Here is a 12,063-nt window from a genome sequence, read left to right as displayed (position 1 = left end):
GATAATTTTTTAAGAAATGTGTGCTGAATGTGTGAGTCCTGGAAAACAAGTTTCTCTCTCGAATAGGGAAATGTAAGAGGTGCTAAACCTAATCGTTTGCCCTCAGATGGAAGTTTCCAGAACAAATCCCTGAACTCCATTGCTAAGAGTTGAAGCAAAATGGGGAAGGAGGGCAATAAAAAGCACCTGTGTTTTGAAAAACAATTAGAAAAATAGATCCTACTTCTGTTTAAGCATCCCCCTAAAATCATTGAGAAGCTAACCATATTTTCCCCACCTATTAGTATCAATTAGTTGTACAGGGAGGTTTCATTATGACATGTCCACATTGCAAACAGTATACCTTGATCAGACTCACTAGAGGCCAGGCGTAGTAAAGTCAGCAAAAAACAGGTTAAAAAAGAAAGAACGAACGATAGCTGGATAGAGTCAGCCTTTAATTTGGATCTTCTTCAACTCTGTGACATAAAAACTACCTCAGCTAAAGTGTTCAGCACAATTGCAGCTAATCAGGTCTTTTTGCCCTCAATTGAACTTTGAAAGGTCCCCTCCTCCCCCTAGTCATTCTTACAGCTCTCTCCTTCATAGGTTTGGGAGCAAAATATCATTTGTAATATGAGAAGACATAACCTTTAAATGTCAGTGAAGTAGAGTCTGGCCATTCCATGGCCACCTGCTTATTGGAGCATTTCAGGAAATAGTTCCATAGTGTATAAATGAGCAAGAGAGAGAATGGGGAAGGAACACACCAGTGCCTCCATCTTCTCCTTACATAACCTGGGGAAAGGGAAAGGAGACAGGGGCTATCTGAATGCCTCCTCTGGTGGCATAATTACCCTGCAAGGGCAGATGAAATACTGCTTAGTTTGCTTGCCTTGCCCTTTGGCCCCAGTGGCTCACTCTCGCTTTCTGGTAATCTGTTACCTTTCAACAAGGCAAATGCAGCCCTGGAGGCACAGGCATTTATTATTTATAGGAAGCTCTTCCTCAGCCTCTGTGGTTGTGAAGAGCAGAGCAGCAAGAGCTGGAACCTCCAAGCCCCTGCTGTGATCTGTACCCTGCAGTGTTTTTCCCAGGGCGGGGGTGGGGAGTGGGGGGGAAGTGTGGTCTTCCTGGGGTGCTCTTCCCGGTTATTAGCAATAGCCAACTAATGAAAAGATATTTCCTGTCTCTACTTAAAGTCTCCTGTCCGTTTAGAGGAACTGAACCGTAGTTCAGTTGTAGTTACTTTTTCAAAACTATTCGTGGAATGCACTTCCTGATCTGTCTCATTTTCTACATTATGCTTTGATGTCTTTGTAGGTACATCAGATTTCTCCTTTGATTACCCCCACCACATTTATGTATCTTGACTACGATGCTTATATTGCTAGCCCTTATAGGGGGCTTCAATTCCACTATATCAGCAAAGGCATGGTTCAGTAAAGGGTCTTTTTAAGGAGTCTGTCTGGATTAGAGGAAGTTCCTGCTTGTGCTGGGAGCCTACTCCTCCCCATCATGGGGCATCGCGTTCTCTTCCCCAGAGAGATTCCCTCCTAGAGACTCCTCCTAATCAGGTACAAGTAAGCCAAGAGGGAAGGCCTCACGAAGCAGAGGTCCCACGGAGCAGGGCTTTAGTGACTTCAAAACGAAGTTGGCCTCATATTGCTTACTAGTAAAGTATCTCTTTAAATGGTCACCTCAGAAATACTTGTTCATCGGAGAAGGAGCTTATGCTTGAGACATTTCCATTTGCTTTGTTCCTCTTCCCAGTGTCTCTCCTCAGCCTGCCCACCCAGCTTCCCTCCCTTGATCAGCAGAGTGGCTTTAGCCTCCACACGTGCATCCCCCACCCTGTAATTAATGTCATTTCCCATGTGTCAAAAGCCCTTCATGCCACAGATGAATGTTTCAGTTGTACATAGCAAACAGAAGATACCAAAGTGACAAAGGATCATGCTGCCTGGGGAAAAGAGTAGGTATTACACGTGACCGTGTATTCTCATCGTGTGTTCATCTTCAAGATGAGGAGTTTGCCATGTGTGTGGAAGAGAGCCCTTTTTGTTTTGCCATCTTGCTTAGTTGTAAGGAGTTTGTGGTGAAACCTGCATCAACTGGCCCCAGAGTTAGTTCTTACTAGCAATGCTTGAACATCGCTGGGTAGAGTGATCCTGTCTTGCTGCTCTGTGGGGCACCCCTCAACACAGCCACCGCTCTGTGGGGCACCCCTCAACACAGCCACCGCTGGAAGCTCTTGGGTCTGACAGAGCTTATTGTCCTTGACAGCCTGGAAGACACTGGAGAGGGGCGGGAACTGGTGAGGAACTCCCTGGGAAGTCAGAATGACACTTAAGACATCTGAGTCCAGCACGGCCATTGTCCAGGTGAAGGGACAGAAAAGTGAATCACCTGTGTCACCACCCATGTCTGAGTGGAGAGCCAGGCTAAGGGAGTGAGCAGTTCCTAAGGCTCTTCTTTCAGAAAGTGGGCCTTGCGAACTGGTTTTCTGTGACTACTGAGCCCTAGGTGGTCAGTCAGCTGTAGATGATGGAAAGCAGCACTCTTTCCCAACCTTAGAAAACTAGCCAAGGTTTTGATCAAATGGTCTTGAGTGGGAATGTTTTAACTGATTTCATTTTAGTATGTTTGAAAACTTTTTAAAATTTCCTTTAAATAAAAAAATCATGTCAAGCGAGGCACTGGTGGCTCACACCCATAATCCTAGCTGCCCAGGAGACTGAGATCTGAGGATTGCAGTTTGAAGCCAAGCCCAGGCAGGAAAGCCTGTGAGATGCTGCTCTTGCTGCTGCTTCTGTTGCTGCTTCATCTTCATTTTCTTCCTCCTCCTCCTCCTCCTCCTCCTCCTCCTCCCCACTCCTCCTCCTCTTTTGTTCTGCCTTTTTGCCAGTCCTGGGACTTGAATTTGATCAGGACCTGGGCACTGTCCAGCTTTCTCAAGGCTAGTGCTCTACCACTTGAGCCACAACACCACTTCTGGCTTTTTCTGTGTATATAGTACTGAGGAATCAATCCCAGGGCTTTGTACATGCTAAGCAGGCACTTTACCACCACCACCACCACCACCACCACCCCAAAAAATAAAAGGGCAGAAGTGGGCCTGTAGCTAAAGTGGTGGAGAACTAGCCTTGAGTATAAAAGCTCAGTACAGCTCCCAAGCCCAGAATTCAATCTCCAGGACTTTCCCCCCTCACACACACACACAACCATCTCATTTAACTGCCACCACTTTTAGTGAAATAAAGTGTTTGAAAGCCTAAACCTCATTATTTAACCCATGTTCTAAAACAGATATTGTTGAGATATTTCTTCATAGAAATCATATGAAAACCAAGTCTTCTGATGGCTATTTAAATCAGAGCCTGAAATCCTTTTATTTTCTCAGGAAAAAAAAATTCCACTATTTAAAAATTTCTCAACAGGTAACCAAGTCCTTCATCTCTGAAACTCAAAGCCAGACAATCAGGGTGATGAGAAGCTATTATTTTTAACTAAGTGTCTTGGTTTCTGATTCCAATTCCATTTGGGGTTTGCTCTCAATTCTTTTCCTCCTTAAGAGATTTGGAGCAAATTTCTCTCTTTCTTTAGCTTAGTCAGGACCAATTTTCTTTCTTCCTTTTTTTTTTTTGTTTTTTTGTCAGTCATGGGACTTGAATTCTGGCCTGCAGTGCTGTCCCTGAGCTCTTCAGCTCAAGGCTACTGCCCTACCCCTTGAGCAGCTGCCCCACTTCCTGTTTTCTAGTGGTTAATTGGAGATAAGAGTCTTATGTTCTTTTGTTTTTTAGTGCCAGGGCTGGCTTTGAACCAAGATCCTCAGTTCTCAGCCTCCTGAGTAGCAAAAATTACAGGTGTGAGCTACTGTGCCCGGCTCCAGTTTTCTTTCTCCAGGATGACACTGCATTATTTTATACTGGAGTCCCTGACCCCGTAGAGCCCTAAGTGATGCTCAGACACCTCTGGTAGCTGGAATTACATGAATGACCCTGCTCTACTAAGAGAAAGTACGAACAACATGTCCAGGTGCTTAATATTTTGTTATTGTCATTTTGGACAGGAACTTAAAAGCTGTATTACCTTTCCAAGAATACAAATTATGATGCATTTCATATAAAAAAAAACTCATTGGGCATTTAGCGTAATTTTATTCATCAGTTGTGGTAAGTAGCCAGAAAAATCCTCTGAACCTGGGGGGGTGTTTTTGGTGATTCTATTGAAAGATACCTGCCTTACTTTGCTCTATAGGAAAGACTAAATGTAGGTTAATCATTGCAAAATACATACTTCATTATGTACAATGCAGACTGAGGCAAAGTGGGCAGGCCCTAAGTCAATATTCTTGACTGTTCCTAATAGAAAACACATGTACCATTGACAGTGTGTTCTCAGCCTCAGCTTACCATGGACAAGCTTGCTAGGTCTTAGTTTTCAATATAAATCATATTATGAAGTCCTGATGAAAATGTGGCGTTTACATGGAATTTGCATAACTTTTACATAAGTGAGCTTGATATAATATTTAAAGTAATAATAAATAATATTTATATTTTAAGAGAATATTTGGAGAACAAGTATAGATATTTTTTAGGAAGTCTGCATTGATTCTGGCAAATATATTAATGTATTTTACTAAAATCAACCTGTTTTTTCAAGATAAATGAGAATGGGAGGTTGTCATCTTAAATGTTTTTTCATTTCGGATGGGCCAGTCTTCATGCCAAGATAGATAGATAGCTTTATTGATTGATTGCATCCCCCATCTCAAATTCTATAATACCACTTTTTTTTTTTAGGTCATGGGTCTTGAACTCTGGGCCTAGGCACTGTCCTTGAGCTCTTCAGCTCAAGACTAGCACTCTACCACTTGAGCCACAGCATCACTCTACTTCTGGTTTTCTGGTGGTTAATTGGAGATAAGAGTCTCTTGGACTCTTGTGCCCAGGCTGGCTTTGAACCATGATTCTTAGATTTCAGCCTCCTGAGTAGCTAGGATTAAGGTATAGCCACCGGTGCCTGGCAGTACCATAATTTTCAAGTTACTCCTTTTAATATTAATTTTAGAGATAACCTAAAACTTCAAGCTTTATTCTTTGCAGTTCTAAATTGTAACTGCCATAGAAGAGCCTTAAATATAAATACTTTATGAGATTTCAGTTGTTTCTCAGGTAGTGTCATTCATCCAAGTAGAATATGACAGTTCCCTTTATAATGAGTAATAATACATTTGGGCCCAGTTTGTTGTCCAGTTTGTTGTTCTTCCAAGTGCTTAGTACCTAAGTTAATTCATTTCGTCTTCACAACAAACCAGTGAAGCTGGTACTGCTTTTATCACCACTTTGTAGAAGAGGAAACTAAGACACACATTTCAGTTGCATCACTAGCAAGCAGTAAGAAGCCAGAATTGTGTACTCAAACAGCTAAGTACTGCATCTTGTACTCTAGACCACTGTGGGAACTCTCAGAGCTATGGCAGCTCCCTAAATTAGTTTCTGGATCCAGGACACATAATTTATTAATCTTTGCATCCTACATTGACATCTTGTAAACTACTCGTTTGAGTCCTTCAGAGCTGAGTAAAAAGACATGTTCCTAGAGTTGACAAGTGGGAATATTTAAATGACAACTGAAACCCAGGGAATTTAATGCTTCTCAACCTATCAGTGTTCCAGGAAAAGAAAAGGAACACAAGTGACTGGTACCGAGTCTTCTTGTGTCTCGGTGTTTAGTGGAGAACCATTGCTGAAGGGTTTGAGAGATGTACCAACTAAGGATAAAAAAGATGCACAAAATTAGAAATGCAGACCAGATGGCTGGGGGCTGAGTCCAGAGCAGTGTATCTCAGCACCTTGTGAAAATCAGTCTTCCCAAGGAGTCTGTTTAAACATTTTATCTTTTTTTTTTTTTTTGCCAGTCCTGGGGCTTGAACTCAGGACCTGAGTACTGTCCTTGAGCTTTCCTCAAGTCTAGCACTCTACCACTTGAGCCACAGCACCACTTCCAGCTTTTCTATGTATATGGTACCTAGGAATTGAACCCGGGTCTTCGTGGATGCTAGGCAAGCACTATACTACTAGGTCAAACTCCCGATCCCTAGACATTTTATCTTAATCACATCTTCCCTGTGAAATTTTAATAGTATGGATATACTGCACATGTGTTAGGGACTGTGGATAGCTATGCTTTAAACATAAAAGAGTAAGATCATTTTCTTTCCACCTTCCAACAACCACTCTATATGATGTCAGTGTATAAAAGCGCAGATCGAGGGAATGGTGTGAAGAAACTCAGCTAGGGAGGGTTAAGGTCGAAGATCTAATCTAAACAGGCTAAAGGAGTTTCAAAGGCAGAGTAGTACTTAATTAGGTCAGTGGGGACAGAAAGTTTCTCAAACTTGTGTAGTCAACCCAACATCCCTGCCAATTAAAGGTGTGATGAAGATGTTTCCCTCTTTCTCATGGCTTCCATAACATTCTTCCCTCATATTTCCCCCTGTGGCTGTGGTGGGTAGTCATGATATCTGGAAACATCTTGGAATAACTTCTGAAATGCTACTGTTGTATAATGCAATGTATTATTCAGAGTAAGGGGACTGGATTCTTATTATTTAGAAATCAGATTCCCAGAAAGCTCACTTTAAATTTTTTTTAGTGGAGTTCACAAAATGGCTACTTCTCCAATGTTGAAGAAATAAGCAATGAAAGTATTTTAACTAAAAACTGGCTGATGCTCACTTGAAATGTCTGATTCTCAGATACCAAACCATGGGAAGAAGCAAGCAGCAATTTGTGCTTGAGATAAAGACAAACTGGTGCCCATGTAACTCAGAAGGCCAGCTCACTTTTTATTCCTGGCCTCTTAGATAATCTTGTATCTCAGGGCTGTCCAAGAGGAAATAATACCACTGAACACAGATCCCACTAACTTTCCCCATTCCAGTCTCTCTTCCTTTATAATCTCGCTGTCCCAGGGACTTTATTCTGAACTCTGAGATCTAGTGTACATCTCAAAGGCCCTAATTAAACTTGAGCAACCCCATCTAATCACCTCTTAGAAGATGTAATAAGGACAGCAAAGTTATCCAGTATCTTTTATCCACTATGCAGCTGTGACTACTCAGTTGTTTATAGGGAGCATTCCCAGAATGGACAGAAAAACATCTACCTGGACATGGGAATGGTCACCCCACCAAATTAGTATGTGGAACTTGTTAGGAAAAGAAAAGGTTGCCTTCATAGCAGTGAGTGTCAAGCCTAGGAGATTAATAAAATTATCTGGAGAGGGCCAGGAGTTTGGCCTAGTAGTAGAGTACTTTCCTAGCATGCACAAAGACCCAGGTTCGATTCCTCATTACTACATACATAGAAAAGGCTGGAAGTGGTGCTCTGGCTCAAGTGGTAGAGCTCTAGCCTTGAGAAAAGTCCAAGGACAGTGCTCAGGCCCTGAGTACAAGCCCTGGGACACACATACAGACACACATGCACGCACACACAAAATCATCTGGGGAGTCTTATCTTGAGTGGGTATAGTGCTGTGTGTGTGTGTGTACAAAGGCTTGAACTCAGAGCCTGGCATTCTCATTTGGCTTTTTCACTTTCACGGCAGGCAACTCTACCAACTAAGCTGCACCTCCATTTCCAACTTTTTCTGATTAGTATGAAATAAGGCTAACAAACTTGCCTGTCTGATTTGCCTCTGAACTGAAGTTCTCTGATCTCAGCCTCTTGAGTAGCTGTGATTACAGATGTGAACAACCAGCCACTGGAGGGGTCTGGTGAAATCTAGGGAGTTGAGGCTGAGTAACAGAGTTAACCATGGAAATTCAGGAGAGGTACTGCACGAGGCTCACAGGGCCTGCATGAGGAGCTGATTTGGGATAAATGTAAACTGCTATGTGAGCAGTCTGTCAGGTAGAGGGCTAATTGCTGGAAGGTGGTGCTTAGAAGAATCTGGGCCAGAAAGGAAGTTTCTAACATTGCCTACATAATAACGCTGTGGTGAACAGAGGTAAGGAGCAAGTATAGGAGATGGAAGGAGAGAAGTAAAGAAATGATAGAAACATACAGAAACATGCTGATACATCACTGAGCACAAGGGAATGGAAGGATCTAGCAAAGAGCTGACTTGGCAAACCTTCAGAGAAGCCCAGAGAGTAAATCATTTTGGATCCGTTGATGAGACTGTTATGGGGTGGAGAGTAACACAAGAAGGGTGGAACGTAGACTTGGTGAAGCATGAATAAGTCACCAAGGACAAAAACTATAGGGCAGCCTGGAAGTAGATTTTGACTGCAAGGAGAGAAAAGAAGATAGCAGTCTAAGAGCGTAAGATACATGAGGGAGTGTGCTTTGTTGTTTTTAAGTAGTACCACAGAGAGTGCTTCCCTAGCATGCACATGATGACCCAGGTTCGATTCCTTGGTGCTACATAGAAAAAAGCCGGAAATGGCTTTGGTTTTGCTGTGGTTCAAGTGGTAGAGCTCTAGCCTTGAGGAAAACCCAAGGACAGTGCTTCGGCCCTGAGTTCAAGCCCCAGGGCTGGCAAAAAAAAAAAAAAAAAGTAGTATCACACTAAAGTGGTACTATTTGAGGCAGAGAGAGAGGAAACCTGAAGGGGAAGTAAAGTTATATGGGCAGTACTTTGTAGATTGCAGGAAATCACAACACATGAGTTTCTAATCTGTGTTCTGACCTTATCATTAAACAAGCCAGAATGGATGATACTCCTATCCCTAGATATTCTTCTACACCAGTTCTCTGAAGGAAAAAAAATATTAATAAGGCAAGGACCAATAACCAAGATTTTTCTGTCTTCTGAGGAATGGGGGTATTTAATTCATTATCCCAGAGCTGAGAATTGTTCTTATTATAGATTGTGGTTAAAAAGAAAAAATAACTTCCATCAGAAGTAGAGAAGTGAGAATGTACTGATAATGAATCTGGGTTATAAAGTAATAGGATTTTTATAAGTACTATTTAAGATTGCACTGCACATACATGTTGAATGGGCAGGAGAGAGGTTGTTTTTAGCTTGTTCTGATCTTTTTAAATTTTTTAAATGCATTTAAGTGAATGGCATGCTTTGTGTATTTAGGCGAAAGCTTTCCTGAAAACCAAGTAAGTGGAAAGGGAAGAAATATTGATAGTGACTGTGGGGAGAGGATTGCTTTTGTCTGCTGTGTGTCTAAATAGGGCAATTTCACTAAACGTCATTCCTCAAGCAATCTGCTCCACGGTCTTGCCGTGGAGTCAGGGTGGGTAGACAACACAGGGTATCTGAAGACATATGACTACTAGCTGGAGAAGTGGAAAAGGAGAAAAGCAATAAGACAAAGAATGTGTACCTTCTCCCCCTGTGGGAAGGACCGGGCACCATGTATCACCCTGGGTATTCAGAGATCACCCCAGGGACTTATTGCTGTCACATTTCAGCACAGTCCTTTGACAGAGAGAAAAGTGTTGGAGGTTGTTAGCACTTCTCCCTGTGGAGTTGAAACTGGGCTCAGCACCAACGAGCACACACCAGGGGACTTGTCTCTCCTCTATGTTTGGATAATGGCTGTTCCCTGTGCCCAGGGAAGAATTAAGTCCAATATGTGCCTCACACTATGTCACACACTGAAGCCTGGACAGCTGGGCTGTTGATACAATTTAAAAAGGAGAGAGAACTGGCTGTTCACCTTCTCTATACAAGGTATTCATTGTAAATCTCTCAATGAGAAGGTATAAAAATTTCTTGTTAATGTGCAGTAAAAGGAAATGGAGCATTAGGCAAGCACCCAATGAACTCATGAGCAGCAATAATCAATGTAGAATTCAGGTACAAGGCAAATGTCTGTAATCGTAGCTATACAAGAGACTGTGATCCAAGGGTTGTGGTTCAAAGCCTGCCCAGGCAGGAAAGTGCATGAGTCCCTTAATATCCACTTAACCAAGCTGAAAGTGATACTGTGGCTTAAAGTGGTAGAACACTAGTCTTGAGTGAAAAAATGCTCAAGGACAGTGCCTACACTCTGAGTTCAAGCCCCAGGGCCCACAAAAACAAAAAACAAAAAAAAAAAACCCACAATGTCCATGGATATGATCATTTACATTACTAATGGCAGTCTTTTACCCTACATATGCTGGTCACTTGTTAACTTCAGTCTTCCATGTTACGTGTTACAGGAAAAGAAAAACATCATTTATCACCTGTTTTTTTTTCTTTCAAGACAATAAAATAGTAAAAGCCTGAATAAAGGGATTTGTTTTAAAAAATATAGCATAATGTGATAGACTCTTACCAAGTTCTAGGTTGTGTCTGAAATCCTTATTCTAAAATTCAGTGGGATAGAGAACTGGTGATGGTACTAAGAGTAGACACACGACCGAGGTGCAGTGGAGGGCGAGGGTTGCAGTGCTAGAACAAGATGCCTCTCTCACAAAGGGCATCCAGAGTCTGTAAGGAAAGCAGCCTGCTGTATGTGAGTCAGCAACAGTCATGATCATGGCTGATATCGGATGGAAAACAATAAAGAAATGAAAGTTATTTGTCAAAAAATTATGGCCACTTAAAATATTTACTGTTGGTTATCCTAGCTTCTTGAGGAGATGGAATTGCAAGTTTGGAGCCATCCTTGGCAAGCATTAGCATGGGACCCTGTCTTAGAAACATCATCTTTTTTTTTTTTTTTTTTTTTTTTTTTTGTCGGTTGTGGGACTTAAACTCTGGGCCTGGACACTGTCCCTGAGCCCTTCAGCAAAAGGCTACTTCTCTATTCCTTTAGCTACAGTGCCACTTCCAATTTTCTGGGGGTTAATTGGAGATAAGAGTCTCAGAGACTTTTGTGCCGAGGCTGGCTTTGAACTGCAATTCTCAGAGCTCAACCTCCTGAGTAGGATTACAGGTGTGAGCCACTGCACCCGGCAAACATAATCATTTTTAAAAAGAGGTGGTGATGGAGATAGATGAATCAAGCAAGGGGGAGAAAGAATGCAGTTATAGTAATCAATGCATTTCCTACAAAGCAAATTGGGGCAAGGGGTGGCATTTGTAGGGGATGGATGAGAATGATAAAAGGGTAACATTAATCAAGATGCATTGCATTCATAAAATTATGTGTTAAATGATAACTCCTTTTGACAACCACTAAATGATAATAGGTATATGATTTAAGAAGTAAAAAGAGCTTTCCTTGAACACTTGTTTGTTAAACTTTTCTTTTAAAACATGATATAAAAATCAACGTTAATAAATTCTCTAATTAAAAAAAAAAAGAGCTGGGCACCAATGTCTCCTACCTGTAATCCTAGCTACTCAGGAGGCTAAGATCTGAGGATCATGGTTCAAAGCTAGCCCAGGCCCCAAAGTCTGTGAAACTCATCCCCAATTAACCACCATAAAACCAGAGGGGAGCTGTAGCCTAAAGTGGTAGAGCATTAGCCTTGAGTTAAAGAGCTCAAGGACATAATCATTCGAAACCTTGGGCTCTCCTAGCAGAGATTTACAGTAGAACAAAACATAGATTCATAAGGCCATATAGAATGATGCTAAATGAAAGGACCTCTAGGATATAGAAACAAAAGCCATGTAATGAGTGATTGTTGTCCTTAATGTACTATGCTATCTCTCATCTCTTTTGCTGACCCTTGGTTATCTCATATTGTTACAGTAATTCTCCTGGTTATCTGATATATTGTATATATGTATATTTGGTTATTTGAAGTTGGATAGGGAAGGGAGGAAAACAAGATGAGGGGCTGAGGTGGGGGGGGGGGAATGGGGACCAAGACATGAGAAAGGGTTTCAATGTATGTGAAGTAATCGCACCTTCTATCTGGTGAATATAATGTAACCCTTCTATTAACTACAATAAAAAATATATGAGGGAAAAAAAGAGCTCAGGGACATTGGTTAGGCCCTGAGTTCAAGCCCCATGACCTCCAACATCAACACAGAAAAAGTGAAAAGAATTGGGGCATGGTTTAGGCAGTACAACATCTAACTAGCAAGAATGAAACCTGATTCCTGAGTTTAATCTTAAGAACTAGTAAATAAATAAATAAGCAAATGTATAAATAAGTGCAATCCTCA

The 12,063-nt window shown here is 41.6% G+C and overlaps 1 protein-coding gene across 1 annotated transcript in view; it reads left to right on the top strand.

Moving 5' to 3' along the window:
* Plcxd2 (phosphatidylinositol specific phospholipase C X domain containing 2) overlaps positions 1–12,063 on the top strand; it is a 49,167-nt gene that overhangs the window by 18,491 nt on the left and 18,613 nt on the right. The gene's annotated exons all lie outside the window — the stretch shown is intronic.

This window comes from Megascapheus bottae, chromosome 1 (genome assembly GCF_031878675.1).
Source record: "Megascapheus bottae isolate mThoBot1 chromosome 1, mThoBot2.hap1, whole genome shotgun sequence".
NCBI classification, from domain to species: domain Eukaryota; kingdom Metazoa; phylum Chordata; class Mammalia; order Rodentia; family Geomyidae; genus Megascapheus; species Megascapheus bottae.
The sequence above is the reverse complement of the archived record's forward strand: the minus strand, read 5'-3'. Positions and strand labels throughout refer to the sequence as shown.